Source organism: Megalops cyprinoides, chromosome 9 (genome assembly GCF_013368585.1).
Source record: "Megalops cyprinoides isolate fMegCyp1 chromosome 9, fMegCyp1.pri, whole genome shotgun sequence".
Taxonomy (NCBI): Eukaryota; Metazoa; Chordata; class Actinopteri; order Elopiformes; family Megalopidae; genus Megalops; species Megalops cyprinoides.
This window is the reverse complement of record NC_050591.1, coordinates 37,805,908-37,830,672: the sequence shown is the minus strand read 5'-3', so window position 1 is coordinate 37,830,672 and position 24,765 is coordinate 37,805,908. Positions and strand designations below refer to the sequence as shown.

General features: G+C 48.0%; 1 long non-coding RNA gene across 1 annotated transcript; it reads left to right on the top strand.

Moving 5' to 3' along the window:
- Positions 1–15,145: 15,145 nt before the first annotated feature.
- LOC118783232 lies at positions 15,146–16,037 on the top strand. Its single transcript, XR_005005186.1, has 3 exons — positions 15,146–15,206; positions 15,455–15,603; positions 15,992–16,037. It is a non-coding gene; the product is annotated as an uncharacterized LOC118783232 (long non-coding RNA).
- The last annotated feature ends 8,728 nt before the right edge of the window (positions 16,038–24,765 follow it).

Sequence of the window (24,765 nt, the reverse complement as noted above, 5' to 3'; positions counted from 1 at the left end):
TCAAGTTACAAATCAAGGAGCTCTTTTTTAATCATGATGGATTTAACCCCAGCAGCTTACCAGAAAGTTCACAGCTGATCTCTAGTTAAATGTCAGGTGATAATTATTGTTTTATAGATAAAAACTCTTTTTGTGAATTCTGATTTTTTTTTTTTCATTTTTCTATGAATGTGTTGTTGACTCTCACAGAGTGTGAAATTTGAGTGAACACTAGGATGAAACCGGTGTGTCTGTGTGCTGAGGGAGATGAAACCGGGGTGTCTGTGTGCTGAGGGAGATGAAACCGGGGTGTCTGTGTGCTGAGGGAGTGGGTTACAGGTGATCTGTCTTACATTTCACCTCCAGGGTGATGTTACCCCTCAGAGGGCGGGTCAGAGAAGCGTGGTCGACAGCGCAGGTGACCGTGACCTGGCGGTGGGAGGCGGAGGGTGTGAGAGAGAGCGCGCTGTGGGCGGAGAACGTTCCGTCAGTGTTTGCTGTTGTGGTGAGGTCATCAGTCTGCGGCACTGCAGAACCGTTGAGTGACCATGTGATCGTCACGTTCCTGGGGTAGAAGTCCCGCGTAGCACAGGTCACCGTCAGCGGGTTACCGGGCAACACAGAACCCTGTGGGGTCACCTTGGAGACTAGTGGAGTGCTGGGAAGAGCTGAAAAAGAGGACACTGGTCAAGTAAACAGGCACCCCTCCTCATGAAACACCTTTACTACAGCTACTCAAACACCCTCCCCATGAGAAAAACCTTTACTACAGCTACTCAAACACCCTCCCAATGAAACACCTGTACGACAGCTACTCAAACACCCTCCCCATGAAAAAACTGTACGACAACTATTTTAAAAATCTCTTACTGCAATCATTTGCCTGTTAAACTGTATGAATTATTATTTTGACACTTGTTCATAGCGCTGAAAGTGCATAATGCATAATGCCGTCCCGGACAGGCCCGCCGCTCGCCCACCTTGAACCCAAACCGCCGCCCGCCGCTCCGCCCTGCGGCCCAGCTGGGGATTGTCACTCTCCTCTGAGTAGCAGGTGTAGGTGTGCGGGGCGGGGCTGACGGAGCCGTACCGCAGGGAGAGCAGTGTGGTGCACAGATTGCCGTCTCTGGACGAGCTCATCTTTTGCAGCGGGCAGGAAGCACAGACTGGCCCTCCAGTCCTCTCCAGGTGCCAGTAGCCGCGAGTCCAGCCGGAGGAGCAGTTATAGGTGCAGCTGAGAGTCAGCAGCTCTCCCAGCGTCGCCAGGAGCCTCTCTGTCTCCCGCTCCTCACAGTTAACAAACACACCTTACACAGAGAAAACAGCGTTAGGACTACATTCAAATGCACACTCATTCTTAACTGAAGATGTTATTAACTGGTGTTAACATAGTTATTACATATAAGGAAGTGGTTTATGAACTGAAGAAGCACTTAAGAGTTGTTCTCTGAGAGGATGAAACCTAGAGAAAGTGGTTGGCCAGTCCTTACAGGCATTCAGCCCTGTGATAATAAGAGTGTTTGCTGTATTACACTCTACACTTTCCCAGAGGTTCTGTTGTACTGGCATTTTGCTTCGAGTCTTATGTGGGGATAAGACTTTTTTCTCTGTACAATTAAAACAAATGCATAACATTTTTAAATGACTTGATGATTTTTAAATTAACTGGGGGGGGGGGGGTACAAATAAATATGGAGAACACCATCTGTGATAAATTATAATTGTAAGGGTAGTTACTGACACTTTTTCCAGACAACTTCTGGTTCTGTTTAACCTGAGCATTGCATTACCTTAAAAGTATTTTAAAAATGAATTAACAGTATTTTTTCTACTCCTGACTGTACTCATGACTGTACTTCATTCACATGTATTCTTATTTGGAAAATAATACCCAAACGAGCTCTTACCTTTGGTCCTTGAAAAAAGCAGAAGAGCCGAAAGAGTGAAGAGAAGCATGGTTTGCTGCCGAGGCAGGGTGCAGGTAAGCTCTAAGCGCACAATTTCTCTCTCAGTCTCTGCACTGCAACACTTACTACACTGCGATTCCAGCAGCTCCACAGTAAGGTGAGGGCTGTGGAACAGGAAGTGGTCTCTGCCAGGAAACTGAAACCCCAGAACTCTTCCACTGCAGCTCTGTGGGGGTGGCAGCAGCTCCACACAGAAAACAAACTTCTTAAAATTACAAAGAAATGAAAAGTATGATGAAAATAGAAAAAAATATTAATAAATACATTTAATGTATACTGTGAGGTGTAATGCTATTCTGTATCACGCTCATGGTTCTTTGCGTTTCAGAAAAGATTTTTCTCAATTTCTCACTTTTAAGCCTATATATTTACTGATTTTCAGTCTTCCTTCTCTAATGTCAAAAGCTGTGTATTTCCACTTTAAATGTACTTTTGACTGAAGTCTGCCATCAGTTCTCACACATTGTGGGTTTGTCTTTCATTTTAAAAAACAAATGTAATTTGTGTTTTTCTTCATTTCTTACCCAACCATAAATTACACAGGTACTGAATTGAAAGACTGTATATGAAACAAAAGTATGATATTTGTAGCAACTCTTTTATTTAAAATTTAAAATTAATGTAGCAATGCAAGAATTAAATGAATTGAATTTAGACTTGGCATTGTCTATTGCAGTCCTTTACAGAGTACATACACAGTTTTTACCACATATTTCCTTGCTGAAAATGCATATTGTGTAGTAGAGTGTATAGTAGATGCTTTTTCTGTGTTCAGTCTGGTGTCCCTGGACAATTCCACAGCAAATACTGGTCTTTCTTTATTAATGACCTGCTGCCCTCTCTGCAGTTCTGCCTCAGAGCAGTTCAAATGAGACCAAATTTAAAGTCTTGCATAGAATCACAGAGAATCTATATTTGTGCCTCTATATAGGTTAAGAGTCAATCCTGTGCGCACACACATGTGTTAAGGAAATTTCAAACTCTGCTGAGAGGTGCACAAGCCACCAGCTGCAGGTTCGAACCTGCCACCATATGGAGGATACCAGACAAACAGGAAACATCTGACATTAAAAAACCTCAGGAACTGTTTCCTTTATGCTTCTTTAACGTTTATGAATACAGCTTTCACTCACACATATTGTTCTGCATCAGACACATGATGTGCTGCATGGTATAACTGTTCCATTATCATGTGTATATTTCCAGACACGTCATTAAGAACTCCTCAATCTCCTCTACAGCATCGGCTGCAGTCAGAAAAAAATGATAAAACTTAATAAAAAGCAGTTGTGGGCCCATTTCCGCTGGATAGACCTTTGAATATATTGACAGATAACAATTTTCCCATTATAACTTTTTTCGCAGGGGTGCAAGTAAATATGGTTAAATGCTTTCTTTTTCAAGTGTGTCCATATTAAAATGCATAATAGTACTCAACATCAGTTTAGGATAAACAGTTAATGTTTCAAAAGCTGTTACTTTACTAAGAGTCTGGCAGCCTCTGTTTAGCCAACTCTGTGAATGTTAATCTTAATCTTTGCTCCTAACCTGAAAAGCCTGTGTTTTTGACTGTTACACTAGCAGCCCTATGGATATGTCTGTGTGTAGTTCACTTCTGAACCAGACCAAAAAACAGAAAGCATAGCTGATATTCATAGCTGACCTTTCACTTATACATTGTGTTGAATGAGAGTGAAAAAGAGTCAGGTTTATAACAAGGCATGCTAATGCTATGCTACAGTTACCACAGCACTGTACTGAACACAGTTATACAGAACTGCTGGGTTCTCTGCTCTTAAAGGATAAAGAAAATTAAAAATAAGCTTTGTCAAATTTAGATTTTACTTATTGTAATGTGGGATGGATCTGTGTCCTCGGGTTCGAAGGTGCTGACAGGAAACTGGAGAACTTTCATCATCTCAGAGTTCACCTGTTCAGTTCACCCGAGTATCGCTTTACACCTCTCAAATGTCACTTTCAGTGGCTGGGATCAGATTCCCCCCCCCCCCCCCCAAAAAAAAAAAAAAACACAGGTCTTACTTCTCCCCAGGTAGAAGGCAACTGTGAGGAAGATCACACACAGAGGGAATGCAAAACAGCATATAAAAAGTAAAATGCATAATTTGTTTTCTTTTCTAATGTCCTGGCTGACAGGCCTGTGGTTTAAACCTCTATGGATACGTCACATATTTATTTCAGGTAAGTGTTCATTTTCCCACTGTGATTCTAAAGGACAAAAACCATAGCTGTTGAGATTACTAAGGAACTTTTCTCAAAATAATTTTTTCATGCTGAATCCACAGACGTAAAGGAATTCCAGTATGTAATAGAAACAGACGGTTTTGTTAGTGAATGGTGACTCATACTTGTGATACCAGCAAAGGCTTGTTAATTTTTAATTGTGTGTTTTGTTTGTGTGTGTGTATGTGTATGTGGGTAGGTGCACTCTCTCTGACTCCAAACCGCACCATCTGCTGTGATCCGGACTGTCTGCTCACCTGCTCTGAAGGATCCTTCTTCTCAGCGGGACTCTGTGTGGAGTGTCCAGTGGGCTTTTAGTACGTTTCCAGTAATCTGAGATTATATAGAAACATTAAGAGCACACTCTTCAGTCATCTTCATCGTCTTGTGCATACTGTTAGAGAGAAAGCAGCTTTCACTTTAATTAAGAGTACAAAACATGTCTTAAAAGAAAATCTGTCACTTTAAATGTTTGTTTTTGGCCTCAGTTGTCCAGGAAATGTGTCCGCACCAAGAAAATGTCCGGCTGGGACTTACAGTTACTACCCTGGGAAAGTGAGCGTCCAGGACTGTCAGGTGTGTCGGTGCTGCTGAGCGTCGGCCAACAGGCTCTGATCGCTCTGTCTGCTCCACTGCAAGAGCAGCTTTCCAAATGCTGTTACTCAGCTGTATCTTAAACCACTGATGCATCTTGATTAATTGTTTTTACGTGATTTAAATTTAAATTTCACTGATTTACATTATTTTAAGCATTTCAAGTGGGTTTCCAACAGACATTAAATTTACATGATATTTAGTATCATGTAAGTGATAGTAGTGTATTTTAGATATTTAGTTTAGAAATAACAGGGTCCTCTGTCTGCCTGATTGTGAGTTTATGTGCCATATGTCAGATGATTGACTGACACTGACCCCTGGCCCTGAGGGAACTGGCAGAGATATTCTATATCATGATTAGATATTCAGCTCTTGCCTTCTGTTAATCCTGCGGTTGCTAACTGTAGGGCCTGGTGCTGTCTGTGTTGTTGCCGGCTATGGGTGTTCTCTTCTCTACCACTGTGCTTCAGGAAAGTGCATAATCATACAGAAACACACAAAACCAACTGCTCTGAGAAAGGCAGAAACAGGACTTTCATTGTTAGGCAGATGGAGCTGAATATAGCATCTGGTCCATATTTAGAATATCTGTGGCATATCAGTCACTCCGCTGCTCCAGATGGCAGCTGAGATCAGTGTGCTTTGCATGGATTAATCACAAGGCTCACATCAGTGTTCCTACGCTTGTGTGCTTCTCATCTTGTCTGACTTTAGATGAGTTACAAGGTGTGAAAAAGGGTTTCAAAATGCGTCAGTTATTACATATAGTATTGATACATTATATACGTGCAGTTATTCTATATTGTAGAAAATGTTACTGCCCCTGAGACAAACTTTCATTGTGAAACATCACTTCATCTACCACACAAAGATCCATACGGATAAAAACAAAAACATAGAGTACATGTATCGTGTTTCATAGCTATATTTCATATTGACACGCTGTATATGAATGTGTCTGTTGTAACCGTAGTGATTTTTTTTGTGGGGTGCTTAGCCCTGCCCTCCAGGAGCGATCAGTGCCGAGGATGGGGCGAGTTGCCGGCCCTGCCCAGCTGGGGTGTCCTGTGAGGAGGGGACAGGGTGGGTCACACCGTGCCCCCCAGGACAGCACTCCCCAGAGGGGATCACCCACTGCCTCTCCTGCCCCCCCGGCTCCATCTGCCCCCAGGGGCTCCAGAGAGAGGTGTGTGTCTCTGCCAGCTAGAGCATTCTGGGAGGGAGCCAGCACAGCCACTCTGTGCTTTACTACAGACAGGGTAGTATACCACCAACAGGCCATTTCCTCTTTGTAAACTTTCCTGCTTATAGTAAAACCTGGAATACCACAAACTGCTGTGCTTTAGCGGTGCTGTTTTCATCCATGTCAGATCCTGCGTGCATATTCTGTGTTAGACTGATAATGCAGTGTACACACAAAAGGTCAGAGAGTTTGTTCAAAAGTAAATCCTAAATGAAAAAGTAAACTTTATCAGAGCTATAGTCACTCCAAGAGGATATGTTCACATTTTATTCAAGGTTTAACGAAATGAAAGATGGCGTCCGGAACAGCTCTCTCACATCGGCGTTTTCTCTCTGTTTGTAAGTGTGGACCTGGAAGAGAACCGAACCCAAACCAGACGGAGTGTGTAGAGTGTCCAGCAGGCTTCTACTCTACCGAGAGCAGTGACCACTGCCACCAGTGTCCTGCAGGCAAGACACCCCTCAACCTGTACAGCAATGCATTTGTGTGAGAACAGGTTTCAGGTCACCGTCTGCATGGACTTGGTTTGTTTGGATAGTTTTCACGCCTATATGATGAATAGCAGCTGTAGGCTGTACCATGCAGAAAGAGCATCCATTGGGTCAAAATGTTAGCCTATTTATTATTTATGTCATAATATTCTTATTTTTATTTGTATTATTTCACTCATGATGTTTCTGAAAAGCATCTCTTATAATAACTCCTTTACATAGAAGCTGGGAACCTACATGAATTGCAGCTAAAACACTTAACAGGTGACAAGGATAAATGAATGAATAAAATGCCCTGGTAATTAATTTAGCAGTGCAATCACGTGACCATGTGAGGTACTGAATCTTTCATCGTGAAACTGGAGACCTCTTGCTGCCTGTTTTTGGGTATCGTAAGCCACGTTGGGCAGACAGTGGAACACTGCAACAGACCTGCAACACAGTCAGATATTTATATTGAAAATCTGTGTTGCAAGAGGATGTTCATGCTGTGGCTTGAAAGTAACAGATTTGTTCCTGTTGCTGCTGCAGGAAGTTACTGTCCCGGCACAGGAAGTGCCCGGCCCCTGCCGTGCCCACTGGGGGGGTACACAGACGCCCCCGGCCAGCAGCAGTGCCAGAGCTGCAACGGGACATCTCCCTGTGGGGGTACGCCTCTGTGGAGCAGGACAGGGGCACACCTGGGGCAGAGGCCGTGGGCGTCGACCACCTGCCCACCAGGGAAGCTCCTGAGCAGGGAGGAGGGGCCAGCCTGCCTGCCGTGCCCTCTGGGTGAGACATGAGACTCGGGTTCAGAGTTTACCCCTTTAAACATGCAGCACTGAAGGAGTATTATATACAGCTAAAGCAATGTTGTATTCATGTGTTTAATATTTTCGGTTTGTTTAAATGTACAGTAATTTCTGTTTTATTTTGCCCTTTTTTCTCAGTTTTGTTTCTTGTTCTCGTTTCTTGCTCTTGTTGGCTGTGTTGGTAATTCAGTACAGTACGGTTACAGCAATTAAGCGTTACTATTCTTTTTTGCTCTGATGAGTTTAATTTAGATTAAAACGAAGGAAAAAGGTGCAATCTTTGTATGACATGATGATTTGAAGAATGCAAAAAACTCATATTGCCTTCCATGCACTGCATTAACCCCAGCTGAATGCTGTCTCACAGGTTATTACTGCCCTGGAGGGGCTGCAATCCCATGTCCTGCTGGAACATATGGGGCCAAGGAGGGCATTCAGAGAGAGAGGGACTGCTCCCTCTGTCCTGCAGGTATAGAGCCTGCACCAGCCTGCCCTGAGATCAGTGTCATTAATGACTGGGCCATTAATGGTAAACAGATAAACAGACCCGCAGGAACATCTGACGCTCAGATCTGGCAATGTTAGCCACAGGTAACAAAGGCAATGCTAGTCACAGGTAACAAAGGCAATGTTAGTCACAGGTAACAAAGGCAATGCTAGCCACAGGTAACAAAGGCAATGTTAGCCACAGGTAACAAAGGCAATGTTAGTCACAGGTAACAAAGGCAATGCTAGTCACAGGTAACAAAGGCAATGTTAGTCACAGGTAACAAAGGCAATTGCAGCACTTTATTAAAAGCATAATCTGAAAAGCAGAAATGGCAGCTTTGTGTAAAGATGCAGCAGTATTGAGCTGCAGGAATTGTGCTTCCTGAGTTGGGCTCAGGGGGGGCGCTGCTGAAGTGTCGTTTAGGCAGGCACCCGAAGAGCTTCTGCAAACATCCAGCTGTAGAAATGGATAATATTTCATATCTGAGTTACTCACCCAGGAAAAGTGAATCTGCTTAGCAAAGCAGTGAAGAAACAAGGTAAAAATGTGAAACTGCAGTAAGTGAGATGCAGCTGACTGACCCCAGCTGTTACCCCTAGGTTTTTATTGTCTGGAGGGCAGCACTGGAAGGCCGGGGTCTCAGTTCATGTGCCCGCGGGGGTATTACTGTGAGGAGGGCACAGGGCTGCCCCATGGCACCCCCTGCCCCGCAGGCACCTCCGGAGAGCAGCTGGCACAGACCAGCAGGGCAGCCTGCAAGAGGTGCGCTGAGGGCCGCTTCTGCCCTCCAGGTAGGGCCTGCTCCACACGAGCCAGCAGCTTTCATACATTTTTATTTATTTTATACAGCATTTATACATTTATGCATCCGCATCTATGTGGCATTTATACATAAGTTTACCACTTACAGTCCCGAGGCCAACTGTGTCTATGTCAGCTGACCTCATTCTCTGCTGAATAACACACGCATCTTGCCATTTATTTTGCCGTGTTCCACGTGTGTGTGTGTGTGTGTGTGTGTGTGTGTGTGTGCGTGTGTGTGTGTGTGTGTGTGTGTGTGTGTGTGTGTCTCAGGATCAGTGGACCCTGGCTTGCCTTGTGCCCGAGGGAAGTTCTGCCCGGCTGGCACCCTAGAGGAAATAAACTGCCCAAACGGAACCTTCACCCCTCATCAGGGGGCTATAAGTAAGGCCAAATAATCCTGCACTCACCTCCTGACACATCACTGTGCTTCTCTCTCTAAACTCAGAGTCTGTTCCCGTCTTGCTGTTTGTAACCTCCGCAGGTGTGAAGGACTGTCTGAAGTGCCCCGCAGGGTTCTACTGCCCCGAGGGCACCAGTGACCCCCTGCCCTGCCAGCCGGGCACGTTTAACCCCCTGGAGGGGCAGGATGACCCCGCGGACTGCAGGCCCTGCTACGCGGGGAAGGCCTGCACCCAGACGGCGCTCAGAGCCCCGGATGTGGACTGCATGCAGGGGTGAGTGCAGCCAGGACGGGCTGTGTGGAGCTCCTCATGAGGTTCAGCTCCTCATGAGGTTCAGCTCCTCATGAGGTTCAGCTCCTCATGAGGTTCAGCTCCTCATGAGATTTAGCTCCTCATGAGATTTAGCTCCTCTGGTGTTTTTAGTCTTCTCATGTTCCTGCTCCTCAGGTTCAGCTTTATCACTGCTGTAATGAATGTAGTGTAATGTAATGTAATATAATGTAACGTAGTGTAATGTAATGTAGTGTAGTGTAATGTAACTCAGTCTCTCCCTGGGCTCTGTCCTGTCAGATTCGCCTGCCCTCCTGGATCCTCCCGGCCGAACCATCCCGCCAGCGCCTGCCCGCCTGGTACCCTCAGCAACCGCACTGACCTGACCGACCGCTCACAGTGCCAGCAGTGCCCGGCGCGATACGCCTGTCTCCGAGGTCCTGACACCCACCCGCCCTGCCCCGCCCTGCCCCGCCCTGCCCCGCCCCGCCCTGCCCTGCTCCGCCCTGCCCCACCCTGCCCCCTGCCCTGCCCCGCCCACACCTCCCTCCCTGTCCTCTCCTGCTGTTCGGTTGCAGTCTGGAATAATCTCGTGTGAAACGTACTGAGAGATGTGCTACGCTCTGCATCCCCACCCGCCCCGCCCTGCCCCCTGCCCTGCCCCGCCCTGCCCCCTGACCTGCCCCGCCCACACCTGCTTTCCTGTCTGTGTGCGGTGTGTGGACAGGAGCTCATATTCCTCCTCTGAGGTACGGGGGCGTGTGGGTGTGATGAGGTGTGAGAAATATGAAATATTTTGTTATGAATTCTCTGCCTCAGGTACGGGCGGAGCCCAGAGACCCCCGCTGGTGTGCTTCCCGGGGCACTACTGCCCGCCTGGCACCATGTTCCCCACCCAGCACCGGTGCCCGGCAGGCACATGGGGCGACCGCAGCGGGCTGCAGGAGGAGGCGGAGTGCCGGCCTTGCCCGCGGGGGTGGTACTGCCAGGCTGGGGCCGGCACCCCATCAGGGAGATGCAGCTCCGGACACTACTGCCCCGAGGGTGAGCCCCTCTGAGCGGAGATCATCATATCGCATTACATAACGCAGTACAGCGCAGTCCGTTTGTAATCCCATCCTCCCAGGACAGGCAGAATGCTATAACTGGCTGGTTCTTAAAAGCAGAGTTCCCAATAAAGAAGTTAAATAGAGGCTTACTCCTTGAATTTTTATACAAACCTTTACTAAATAATAAAAAAATCACTCACAGTAATTATTTGAAAGTCACCTGAGAATTGTTGGCACAGTGGTCTAGCTCAGGCAATGTCCTAAACTAAATTAAAACATAAAATTGTATTAGATTTCCCTTTCTCTCAGCTGCATCTCTTTCACTGGTCCCAAGACAGGCAGTGATTTCCATCAGTTGAAAGCATCTTTCTTATTCTTCACGTTCACCGGTGTCCAGGCACTTAGCTGAACTCCTCCGGTTTTTTTTCTTTATTTAATATCACCACTGTAGGTGCTTTGGTAATTTGTGAGAGAAGAAATTGTATTCAAATTCTAAAGTTTGTCATTAATTTTCACTACTACACTCCATTGAGTGCCATTATTAAAAATGGATTGCTTGATACAAGTGGAGTCTTTAAACAGTTTCAGTACAGGAATGATTCCTGTTCCATTGTTTCAATAAGTCTTGCAGTCCCTGTACAATATATTATATCATACACCATATTCCAAATTATGTTATATTCCAAATCAAATGTCACAATTAAAGTTCACACACAATGCAACATCTAAATTTGTTCATTTTATGATCAAATAAAAAGTCATATAAGGAAAAGTGTGCCTTATATGATTTGCTCCAATTAATCACAATATTAGCTTTGAGCAATGTCATATTTTCTGTGTTATAGCATCATGAGCACAATATGGCTGTCAGTAATATGCTATGCCGTATGCCGTATTGTTACGGTGAATAGTGTGGTGTGGTTCTCTCTCGCTCTGCGTTACGGTGAATAGTGTGGTGTTCTCTCTCTCGCTCTGTGTTACGGTGAATAGTGTAGTGTGTTCTCTCTCTCTCGCTCTGCGTTACGGTGAATAGTGTGGTGTTCTCTCTCTCTCGCTCTGTGTTACGGTGAATAGTGTGGTGTGTTCTCTCTCTCTCTCGCTCTGTGTTACGGTGAATAGTGTGGTGTTCTCTCTCTCGCTCTGTGTTACGGGGAATAGTGTAGTGTGTTCTCTCTCTCTCGCTCTGCGTTACGGTGAATAGTGTGGTGTTCTCTCTCTCTCGCTCTGTGTTACGGTGAATAGTGTGGTGTTCTCTCTCTCGCTCTGTGTTACGGGGAATAGTGTAGTGTGTTCTCTCTCTCTCGCTCTGCGTTACGGTGAATAGTGTGGTGTTCTCTCTCTCTCGCTCTGTGTTACGGTGAATAGTGTGGTGTGTTCTCTCTCTCTCTCGCTCTGTGTTACGGTGAATAGTGTGGTGTGTTCTCTCTCTCTCGCTCTGTGTTACGGTGAATAGTGTGGTGTGTTCTCTCTCTCTCTCGCTCTGCGTTACGGTGAATAGTGTGGTGTGTTCTCTCTCTCTCGCTCTGTGTTACGGTGAATAGTGTGGTGTGTTCTCTCTCTCTCGCTCTGCGTTACGGTGAATAGTGTGGTTTCTCTCTCGCTCTGCGTTACGGTGAATAGTGTAGTGTTCTCTCTCTCGCTCTGTGTTACGGCCGCAGGGACACAGTACGGCTCCCAGTTCCCCTGCCCTCTAGGCACCTACAGCACTAAAATGGGGAACGGGCAGCTGGAGGACTGCCTGGCGTGTCCTGAGGGGTACTACTGCCAGGAGGGCACCTCCAAACCTGCCCCCTGCCCACCGTGAGTCACCTGTACAGCATGTGATGATGATGATGATGATGATTATCTTAATGGTTACGATTATTCCATATTATTATCCTGTCATTCCTGTTCCAAGGTTGGCTTGGGTACGGAATGTGTGTGACTTTCTCTGTGTTCTGCGTCTCCAGGACGACGTTCCGCAGGCTGAAAGGGGGGCGGCAGCCCCAGGACTGCAGCACATGTCCTGCAGGGTTCTCCTGCCCGCGCTCCGCCACGGTCAGCCCCAGAGCCTGCGGAGCCGGCAGCTACTCTGTAAGAACCAGCCTGTTACCGTGAGAACCAGCCAGGGTACTGTAAGAACCAGCCTGTGTACCGTGAGAACCCGCCAGGGTACCGTGAGAACCAGCCAGGGTACTATAAGAACCAACCTGTGTACGGTGAGAACCCGCCAGGGTACTGTAAGAACCAGTCTGGGTACTGTGTAAGAGCCAACCTGTTAAGATAAGGGATAGATAACTAAAGGTAATAAATGTGTTATTCGAAGGCCTCTAAGAAACTATTTTTAAAGGGAACAGTAATTCCCTTAAGACATTGCAGTGCTAATCACCCCCACCCGGTATATTCAGTGCACCTTTATGGTATATTGATTTAACTCTGACCAGTTTGTGACCTAGTGACCTGTTTGTGGTGGGTGTTTGTGTCTGTGATTGGCTCTGACCTATGTGTGGTGAGTATTTGTGTCTGTAATTGGCTCTGACCTGTTTGTGGTGGATATTTGATTGGCTGTTTAGCTATTTGATTGGCTGTTTGATTGGCTGTTTGATTGGCTGTTTGGCTGCAGGACGAAGGCTCGTTGGAGTGCTGGCCTTGCCTGCAGGGGCATTACTGCAGTGAGGAGTCCACCAGCCAGGAGACCATGCTGAGGCTGATGGTCTGTCCCCCCGGCCTGATCTGCTCCCAGGGGCTGGACCGAGAGCCCCAGCGATCCCCCACTCTCTGCCCCAAAGGGTTCTACTGCCCCGGAGGCAGTGTGGTGAGTACCCCTATCACACCGCTGACCAACGCAAGACATGCGCTCAGGGCCGGGACAGCTGGCAGGGTGGAAAGCGCCTGAGCACAGCACATATAAACTGTCACACGGCGCCTTCCTACAAAAAGGCACAAAATCAACTTTTTCTGCTGCTTCAGTGTGCAGAACTACAGTGTGTAGAAATAAAAGCAAAAGATGCTTCAGCGCCTGGAGAAACGTGACAGAGCGGCAGTGTGCTGGGGTAGTTTATAATGTTTATTAGGGGGCAAAGTTTAATGGTACTTTAGAGATTTATAATTGAGGTGCAGAAGTTTAAATTCCTTTGCACTGTAGAAATGCCATATGTTTTAGGCAGAGTCACCAAACACCATTTCACACTTCAGTTAGAAACCTAATAAACCGCATAATAAACTGTCACTTGGTGGTTAATGTAGTAATGTTAACCTCCTTCTCATTATATTTTCTCACTTAAAATTTTCTCCATCACATTAAACAGTGTCCTGCATGCATTAGTGAGCTGCTACCTGGCTCAGCTGCAATGCCTTTAAGCGCAGTACAGACTTTATTGAACTCATCCCACAAAGAAGCTTTGTGTCAGTGTTTACTGCTTTATAATCTAAGGGCTCCCCTCCTGAACTGATTTTCCGTCAGGACCCGAATCCGATCCCCTGCCCGAATGGGACATACGGAGGTCAGCTGGGTCTGCGTGACCTGGCGGACTGCGCTGAGTGTCCGGTCGGGTGGTTCTGCTTCTCCGAGCGGCCCTGGGATGACCCCATCACCGAGCCGGTGAGATCCGGATCGCTGCGGTCTCCTGTAGCAAGCTGTGGCAGAACTCACACTTCCCCTACATGCGGTCCATGCATGATCAATACAGAGCCTGTTTAAGAGCTGGGAGAAGCATAACAGCGTCTTATAACACTGGATAGTCGGTTAAAATAAATTATTTTTCTGCTATATTCCATGTTGTCTTTAATGCCATATTATATAAAACAGCTAGATCAGGTCTATGAAATGCTTGTCTTGATTTAAAAAAATATTTATACTGAAATACAATCGCTGTTGTTTAGATGGGCATATACACTGCACCTTTTATGTATGTATGTGTCTTTTATATATCTGTGTGTAAATGATTCAATATGTTTTGTCTGTTCTCTATGTATCAGTGAATATGTACAGTGCTTTATGTGTTTTTGGAGCTGCAGTATTGTAGGAATCCTGAATTGCCACCAGTATAATGGTATAATGTTATACAAGTAAAATTCAGGTGAGGCTCACCTGTGTCTACCTGCGATTACCTGTCCTGCTGATGTGTCAGTGATTTGTGGTCATCTTGTCTTAGACCGGCAGCTGTCCTGATGGGTATTACTGCCCCCTGGGCACTGGGCACCCACACTCGCACCCCTGCGTGGCTGGTCTCTATAGGAACATCTCCCACGGCCACAGAGGGGGGGTGTGTGTGCTGTGCCCAGCAGGGTCCTACTGCGCCCAGCCTGCCACACACACGCCCGTGGTGTGCCCTGAGGTAGGCGCCCCACATCACTGCTCGCATTACCTCAACATTGCATCCCATCTGCTGGACCTCGCTGTGCAGAATCACTTACAAAGCAAAGGGACATCACAGCACATACAGGAAAAATGGATAGTGTTGTTACTCATTTTTTGGAACGACAGTCACTTACCCATGATTATTCCATGTTAGACGGGTTTTTCAAAGCTTATTTACCTGAATAATTCAATGCAGCTGCCTTATTTATCAGATCTATGATGATGCTCTCCCAGAAATCGAAAGTCTTACAGTCCTGGGATTACTTCACTGGTTCTCCACACTCCTCCACCTTTTCAGTCTTCTTTGTTGCTGTTGAGCCAGGTTTAATGAGTTGCTGTGTCCCGTCAGGGCTTCTTTTGTGCAGAGGGCAGTCGCTCCCCAGAGCCATGTGCAGAAGGCACCTACAGCCCCAGACCAGCTCTGCGGAATGCATCGGAGTGCACCCCCTGTGGTGGGGGCAAGTACTGCAGTGGCGTGGGCCGGACAGAACCCTCAGGGAGCTGTGAGGAAGGCTTCTACTGCAGAGAAAGAGCCAGATCTGCAGTAAGGGATGCCTTCATCATCATCATCGTCAACATCACCATCTGCAGAACTTATTTAGATAAAATGCTCAGTTTTTAGCTAATGAGTATGTTGTTTTTTTCTGTTTTCAAAGCAAGCTGCAGTGCAGGTTTCATACAAGTGATACAGCTTAAAGGAATCTGCCTGATGGTCCACACTTTCTTTCCGACAGTGGGGAGAGCCTGAGGAGTCTGGTTAAGTCTCAGCTCTCTGGCTCTGTGTATTTGCAGACTCCAGTCGACGGGCCGACGGGTGGCCTGTGTCCGGCTGGGAGTTTCTGCCCCGCGGGTTCTGCCTCCCCAAAGCCCTGCCCCCCCGGCACCTTCGGCAACAGCACCGGCCTTGGCAGCGTCCTGCAGTGCCTGGGCTGCCCACCAGGGTGCGCCTCTGTCCTCACTGAGTCTGCAGAAGCAGGCTCTCACAGGATAGGCACATCATGCATCACCAAGAAGACATGTCTGAGAACAAAAACACTCAGTACTGTCAAATTCTATAGCCAAACACAACCGCCTGTGTGCCTATCATTCAAAACAACATACTGCCATGATGTATGATTAATAGACACATGTGGTGTTAGGAGGATGGGTATCAATATTTAGTAAAAGTTTCCCAAAAAGTTATATAAAGAGACTGAGCTTTCAGAGATTATGGTTTATGTGTCTGTTATTGTAGGTAATAAGTTGGTCACTTCACACAATAATGTTTGTTTACAGAAGTCATTTTTCTGTCCTGTGGGAGTCACGCGCTTGATTATCTCTCTTTGCCAGTTTCTATTGCTCCGCCTCCAACAGCACCTCCCCGACTGGCCCCTGCTCCCCTGGGTATTACTGCAGCGGAGGCTCCGCCTCCTCCAATCAGCACGAGGCGGGGGCGGGGCATTACACACAGGCGGGCGCAATGAGGGCGGAGCCATGCCCTCCCGGCACCTTCCAGCCGGTACCTGACATTACTGACTTTATTGATAAAATTATTATTATTCCCGGCACCCTTATGAAATGACGATGTGACCGATTGAGTAATATATATGAAGAGAGCAGAGTGTAGCCTGAAGCAGAGAGGAATTTGACTGAATCCAGGCTGTGGTGCATGAGGGCCGAGTCGCCTCTGTTTTCTGATACCGGTGACTGTCTGTGATGCTCCTCAGATGCGAGGCCAGGCGTCCTGTCTGCAGTGTGAGAGGGGGCACTTCTGCAACGGGACGGGCCTGGCACAGCCAGCGGTCTGCCCCCCTGGGCACTACTGCCCCCCAGGGGCCAGCCTGCCCCTGCCCTGCCCTCTGGTGAGCACCGACTCCCTTCCTCTGCGTGTTCGAATGCTCTTTATCTCACTGTAGCGCTTAAGCACTGACCCTCGTTTATGTGTTTTCTGTGTGGAGTCTCGGTCACGTGGCCTCATTATATGCCTTTATAGTATGTACCTTCGCTCTGTGAGTTGCTCTGGGTGAGAGTGACCGACACATGAGAAAATGCTCCCGGGCTATGTAAAGTCTTCTCTTCGGATGCAGAAAATGAAGGGCTGGAACAGTAAATTTCCTCACAGTGTCAATAAACACGGGCGTGGTTTTGATACACACGTACAGTAGCTAGATGTGTGGTAAATGTTTGTGCCCGTGCTCAGTATGAACTGTTGTGTTTTCCATGGCTCCCTGCATGTGCGCCTGCTGTTGTGCTGTGGGTGGGCAGGGCTCGTACCTGCCGCAGCCAGGTGGGCAGGAGCTTCAGCACTGTGGCCCCTGTGATGCGGGGCAGTTCTGTGGGACCCCCGGCCTGTCGGCCCCCCAGGGCCCCTGTGACCCCGGCTTCTACTGCAGCGGAGGCGCCAGCACAGCCAACCCGGTGAGGCAGGTCCCAAATCCCAGCATGCACTGGGGCCGGACACAGCTTTAACGTGTGTCTTTGCGTACGACTGTCCAGCTCAGGCTCAGACTGTGTCAGGCCTGCTTTGCTTGTCATTGGGGATATAGGTGAAAAAACACCTGCGTAAGACACACATGCTAATGCAGAGTTTTGTGTCAGTGATCTTCCCTGGGCCTCAAACCACAGGATCGTGCAGCATACTGCTAGTGTCGTCATGAGCACCTGCAAGCTCCCCCAGCCCCGCACCACCTTTCCAGAAGCTGAGGGGGTGGGGGGCGGGGTTAGTGAGCGGAAATAGCTTCAGTCACAAGGCAGGGGGAAGCAAACAGCAGTGTACACATGGCGATGACGTCTCATTTCCTTTAAGATCAAGGGAAGAAAATTTTGCTAGACAGAACTTTCACCATGCCACATAAAATAATTCCTATTTTCATCTATCATTTGTGCATGTTTGCTTATGTAATGACATACTGCATGCCTATCCAAGTACCCATGTCCGATTTTAAACTGATATCGGTGCATAGACCTCCCTCCATTACCTGAGCAGTTTTGATGGATGTCCTCTTCAGGTGAATATGAGCTCTGGAGGGGTGTGTCCCGGGGGTCATTTCTGTCCTGCGGGGAGCAGACACCCCCGGGAGAAGCCCTGCCCCCCTGGGACGTGGAGCAACGCTGTGGGGGCGCAGGACCCCTCCTCCTGCTGGCTCTGTCCCGCCGGCTTCTTCTGCAGCAGCAGCGGCCTCACGCAGCCCGCGGGACTGTGTGCAGCAGGTATGGAGCAAAGCAAAGTTCCCCAGCGACTCCGCTTTTAAAAATACAGCCTAGGGACAGTGCTGGCTGGACATACCAAACATTTATACATCAGACTTTTAAATGACATTTATAGTCCATTTCAGGTGCCCAACAAAATGCTTCATTTTGGCTGTCTTTTCTGAATTCTGTTTAATTTTAGGGAACTATAAATAAAAATTTCAGATTCCTCCTGGTTTATAAATTGAAAAATAAACAGAAAGATACCTTACGAGGGTACTCCCATGCTTTGAATGTGTCCATGGCTGTAAAGCATATTTTCTCTAATATGTTGCCTGTGAATGTAGTCGAGCATGTGTGTGCTGTGGTCTCTGCAGGGTTTTACTGCTTGGGCGGGGCGGTGTCCCCGATGCCTCTGGATGGAGTGACGGGGGAGAGGTGCCCTGTGGGGTACCACTGCCCCCCCGGCTCAACTGCACCCCTCGGCTGCCCTGACGGCACTTACTCCACCACAGGCACGCCTGGCTAATCACTGTGTGGGAGCTATGTGTGTGCACGGTGCTCTAATCTATCAGTTGTGTGTGTGTGTGTGTGTGTGTGTGTGTGTGTATGTGTGTTTATGGGTATGTATCCCTGTGTGTGTACACTATGTGTTTGTGTGTGTGTGCGTGTGTGTGTGTGCGTGGGTGTGTCTGTGTGAGTGAGTGAGTGTGTGTGGGTTTTTATGCATCTGTGTGTATGCTGCTTGCAGGTGCTGCAGTGTGTCTGGACTGCCCCCCTGGCCGGTACTGTTTGGAGGCCGAGGGGATGGGGCTTTGCCCGGTGGGGCATTTCTGCCCTGGGGGCACAGGGTTGGACATCCTGCCCTGTCCGCCTGGCACCTACAGCCCGCAGCCCGGGCAAAGCCACCTGGAGCAGTGCCTGTTGTGCCCGGCAGGTGAGGGCGGGGCCACCTGGCCACTTTCAGTGTTAATTGAGGAAAAAACCTTATGCCATATTGGTATTAAAGTATAATACAATCACCTGACTATGTTCAGCAGAGCATGTAGAGTTAACTTGGGTGCTAATGTAACCTGTGTCTTTTGCCAAAGGGATGTTCTGTGAGGAGTGGGGCTTGGCTGAGCCCAGCGGACCCTGTGAGCCGGGATACTTCTGCCTGGCAGGTAATGTGCTTTTCTTAGTGTCAGTCACAGTTTGATCCTGGCGTGCTGAGCAGAGTCTTCCAGAAGCTTCTCTGTAGGGGAGGCTGGTTTGGCGGTTCTGTGTCTTGCTGTCTTCCATTCTCTGGCGCTGTGATAACCCACCTGTCTCTGTCACAGGTATAAACTTCCAGAACCCAGACGCCAACATCAGCACAGGGGTGGGTGGGCCGTGTCCGAAAGGTCACTACTGCCCAGCGGGTACCAGCCTGCCACTGCCCTGCCCTCAGGGGTCCTTCTCCAACAGGTAGCACCCTCGTCCTCTCAGCCAGCAGCTCTCAGCCGGCCCCTCATTATGTGCATAATGTAATAAGTCTGTCTGAAGCCTAAAGTGCTCAGATTTGGCCGTCTCTCTGTCTGTGCTCCTGGCCAGTGTCCATGTGACAGACATGTCTGGCTGCAGCCCCTGTTTGCCAGGCCAGTACTGCGGTTCTGAAGGGCTGGCCTCGCCATCTGGGCCCTGCAGGGAAGGATACTACTGTCCTGGGGGGGACTCCTCTCCCACTGGTACCTGTCCTGAAATACCATCCATCACTTCACTCTGTGTGCTGATTCATTCACATTGTCATTACGCTGTTATTACACTGTTATTGCATGCACCATTATTCTGCCATGAAGGTGAACCACTCTTTTCTGATTGTTTTTGACTTTGACTATGTGAAAGGAGACTGTGACTCAATATATTGTCAATGCCATTAGCTGTGACTGCCTGCACAGAAGTTTACTACTATCAGCTGACATATTTATGTAATTGGAGACTAAAATTAATAAAATTATGAAAGGCTATAATAAGAGCTGAACATTTGTAAGATAAAATTAGCAAAAGCATTTTATTTGATATATCAAATGGAAACCAAACAGATGGTCTGCACAGCGAAGTTTGATTAGTGCTTGGCAAGCCCAGCTAAACCTTCTCTGCCTTTGTGTTTTTCAGAGAACTGCTTTAATGCCCATCTGCTGTTGTAGCTCAGTAATAAGGCAGAGATCTCAGTAAGTGGTATTGAGGACGTCTCTTCCTCTGTGGTCAGGGCCGGATGGAGGGGGAGGGATCTGTCCTGCGGCTCACTACTGCCCCTCTGGCAGTGCCACACCAGTGCCCTGCCCCGCGGGCACCTACACCAACCTGAGTGCCCAGGCACAGTGCTCCCGCTGCCCTGCGGGGTACTACTGCCCCGAGAAGATCAGCAACTACACCCGCTTCCCCTGCCCCCCCGGATTCTACTGCCTCGATGGTATGACATCACTTCCTGTGTCAGGGGCAGTCAGAAAGTTCCACACTGAAAATAAATGCAGACTAAAAGACCTGGATTCAGTTAGCATTTGCCCTTAACCTACAGCCACAGGTAAATGACAGATGGTGGTTGAACGCAGGCCTTGCTGTGGACTGTTTCTCTTTGATCCACATGTAATTCATCACCTGTAAGACAGCAGCTGTTTTCATGTTCAAACCCTCAGACGTATGACACATAATTATATGGCTGTCATGCATCCACACTGAGTTGCACATTATTATACTGGCAGTAATGTAATATGAATACTATGTGCAAGGCCAGATTTTGGCAGCTGTAGTTGTAATCCATCGCTGTGATCTGTGTGTCCAGGCACCAGGTATGCCACTCAGTACCCCTGTCCCCGAGGCTACTACAATCCTGAGCCCATGACACAGAGCCTGGACAGCTGTCTGCCCTGCCCGCCCGGACACTACTGTGAGAGGGAGAGGCTCACCATGGTGTCCGGGAAATGCAAGGCCGGTCAGTGGCTCTCTCAACCTTACAGCCTTATCACCACAGAGGAGTCCGAATTCTGAAGCATGCAAGGAGAAGATAGGGGGAGTTGGCCCTAAAAAGTCAAAGATAAGAGTATCACCATGGGTTTTACTCTTCTGATGGTGGAGGACTTTTTGAAGCAGGTCTCTGGGTTTTCTTTGTTTGTTTTAGGGTTTAATTGGGATTTTCCACCAGTTTCAATCCTCAATCCTTTTTTTGGTTTTTGCAAGTGTGAATTATGGTCAGATTGTCTGCTTCCTTATCACCCAGGTCTTGAAGTCTTGCTGTAGTTATAGCACACAGACACAGTGGTTGAGATGACCCTGTATGACCACTGTATGACTGCTGCATGACCACAGTATAAGTGAATTGACTGATGTATAAGCATTGTTTCTGATCAGGCTGGTTCTGTGTATCGGCTGCCTGGAACTCACAGCCATTTGACCTGGACAACTACACCAACGCCAACTGCCTCTGCCCTGCAACCTCCACCGGGGGGCGTTGTCAGGAGGGGTTCTTCTGCCCTGCAGGAAGCCCCGAGCCCCAGCTGTGCCCCCCCGGGGCGTTCTGCAACATCACTGGTACAGTACAGCAGTAATGCCTCTGATAGGTTACCTCTCTCATAACAGTGCAGCATAAATGCCTCTGATAGGCTACCTCTCTCATAACAGTGCAGCATAAATGCCTCTAATAGGCTACCTCTCTCATAACAGTTTTTCATATGTGTATGAATATGTGTGTATGCATGTGTGCGTGTGTGTGTGTGTATTCCTGTAGGACTGTCCCAGCCCAGCGGTCCTTGTTCTCCTGGTTACTACTGCACCGGAGGAGCCACGCACCCCAGACCAACCGACACCGTCACTGGAAACATCTGCCCCCCAGGAGCGTACTGTGGTAACTATAGCAACAAACTGACCGCTGTGTGGTGGAGTGAGTAGTAGCAACCAGACTGTTGCAGGCTTGAATCCCAGAGACTAAACCTGAGTGTAAACACTGTATAAAACCCTGTGCAGCCTTCTGTATGAATGTGTTCGGGGGTGTGACATTTCCCATTAGGTTACTGTTGGTAGGCTCTGATTCACCCAGATTACAAAAGGAGAAATACTGATAAAGACAATAAACACGAGGAGCTGTGTGTCAGATGCTGCTTGTTTGGTTAACAGTGCATTGGTAATGCCAGTTCAGCAGTGTTTGGTCAGTAGTGTGTTTGGATGGCCATGCCGTGGTAGATAAAGTTCAGCAGTGTTTGGTCAGTAGTGTGTTTGGTTGGCCGTGCCGTGGTAGATAAAGTTCAGCAGTGTTTTGTCAGTAGTGTGTTTGGTTGGCTGTGGTGTGGTAGATAAAGTTCAGCAGTGTTTGGTCAGCAGTGTGTTTGGTTGGCTGTGGTGTGGTAGATAAAGTTCAGCAGTGTTTGGTCAGCAGTGTGTTTGGTTGGCCGTGCCGTGGTAGATAAAGTTCAGCAGTGTTTGGTCAGCAGTGTGTTTGGTTGGCCGTGCCGTGGTAGATAAAGTTCAGCAGTGTTTTGTCAGTAGTGTGTTTGTTTGGCCGTGGTGTGGTAGATAAAGTTCAGCAGTGTTTGGTCAGCAGTGTGTTTGGTTGGCCGTGGTGTGGTAGATAAAGTTCAGCAGTGTTTACCGCGTGTCCCTCTCTGCAGGTGAAGGCTCTGGAGAGCCCTGGCTGTGCCCGGCGGGCACCTTCTCCCCTGTGCCAGGCCTTGGCAGTGCGGCCCAATGCCAGATGTGCCCAGGAGGGTCCTACTGCGGAGCGGCCGGGCTACGGGCACCCACAGGCCCCTGCAGCGAGGGTGAGCTACTTACAGTCTACTCGCTGTATCCTCGCTGTCTGCTCACAGTCTACTAACAGTTTAAAGAGTGGCTTACTCATGACCTACACATACTCTACTCACTGTCTGCTCACAATATACTCTACTTTTTCTGTCTGCATACTGGCTCATTTATGCTGTATTACATTTAATCATTTAGAAGACAAATGACTTAAAGAAAGTAATGTCACAAGTACAATGACAGAAACAGGAAAAAGAGCACCACATGGATGTGCTACAGTGTAGTTCAGCAAGGTCCTCGTAACAGCCACCCCATGACCCCCCTGACCTCCAATCCAGAGCTCTTCCTGTCATGTGACACGTTCAAACGGGACGCATGTGTCTCCCTCTGTGTCCTGCAGTGCGTTTCCTGGTTACGGCGGTAGCATTGTTCCATCCTCTTAACGAAACCTTCATTGGTCAGGCTCACACATCTGTCTCATTAAAGCTCTATCCCCTCTCTGCTCCTGGTTGTGGGATCAGGGTACTGGTGCCCCCCTGGTCAGTCGGTGGGGGTAGCGATGCCATGCCCGGTGGGTCACTACTGCCCCCGCGGCAGTCCCGCCCCGGAACCCTGCCCCCCAGGGACGTACCAGGAACAGGAGAAACAGGCCACCTGTAGACCGTGTGAAGCTGGTAAGAAATTCCTCTCTGCTGCCAGTGGAACCGGTGAGCAGGAATGCGTATGTGTACAACCACAGCCTTATAATACGCTATTATCAGTCAGTAATGCTGTGTTCCAGTGGCTGGAGCCAACCACAATTTCCACATGGAAAGCGATGTGACAATGTAATAAACAAGTAATTAACGTTAATTTAAGCAATAATCCAATAATCAATTATTACTGGGTAATTATGTTGTGCTGTATTAATATTGGGAATAGGGGCTCCCTGCTGGAGTGGGTAACGTTACTCAGAAGCACAGATGTGCAATCCGTGCCTGGGGGTGTCCAGCATTGGAACAGGGGAAAGCTGTCTGTCTCCCCCCAGGGTATTACTGTGACCCGCATCATGGAGCAGTCAACGCCACCGCCCTCCGGCCCTGTCCAAGGGGACACTACTGCCCCCCAGGAACGGGCATTCCCACCCAGTTCGGCTGCCCAGCGGGCACCTTCAACCCCAGAGAGGGCGTGGCCAACATTGAGGGGTGTGTCGCATGCCCTCCAGGGAAGTTCTGTCCCACCATGGGCCTACCAGAACCCACAGGTAAGGCTGAACTGCACAGGTGTTTACCATACACCCTATTATATCCAGAATGTCACTTTACTTCTTGTACACTTTGGCTTACTTTGTCTAACTTGATTTTCCTAATGTAGAAATGCCTCTTGGTCCTGTGAGTTTGACGGGGGAGTGCTACTCTGGTCTTTTCCTGTGTGTTTGGCAGGGGAATGCTATGCTGGATTCTGGTGTAAAGAGGGAGCGCGCACACCCAGTCCTGTGGAGGGGGACTCAGGGGTCTCCTGTCCTGCTGGCCACTACTGCCCAATGGGTAACATCATTCACATATGTCGCCAACAGCATTTAGCATGCAGATGACATTTGTTGGCCAGGAGGTGGCACTGTTGCTCTTTATGTGGGGTCAGGACTCAAAACAGTTTGAAAACCAAGTTGCAGTGAACAGTTTCATCATTACTGACAGTACTGCTGGACACGGTTGTGTAGTAAATATATCTCTATATCATTACTGACAGTACTGCTGGACACGGTTGTGTAGTAAATATATCTCTGTCAGGTAATGAGCTGAGAGACCGCAGACACATAACTGCAGTGTTGTTGCCACGTCATCTTTGCTAAAACGCTATGTTAAAAACATTTTATGCTGTAAGGCATTCAGAAAATGTGTCACATCCAAACAAATTATCCAAATATCCACATACAAACATTAACAATGACTGTAAGTGATAAAAAATTAATAAGAGCACTCAGAGAAAATAAAGCAATAAATGGATAAAGCACAAAGAGACTCTCACAGACTGTCATTGAGGTAATAGGTTAAGGTGTAGAAAGTATGTTTGCTTGCCTGCTCCGCTACCCCAAAAACAGACATGCTGCCCACACATCCATGCAGGCGCTGCGCAAAAGACAGACACACGGATGATGCGGTATTACCTGTAGCTCCTGCTTTTATTGCACAGAGACCGATAATCAG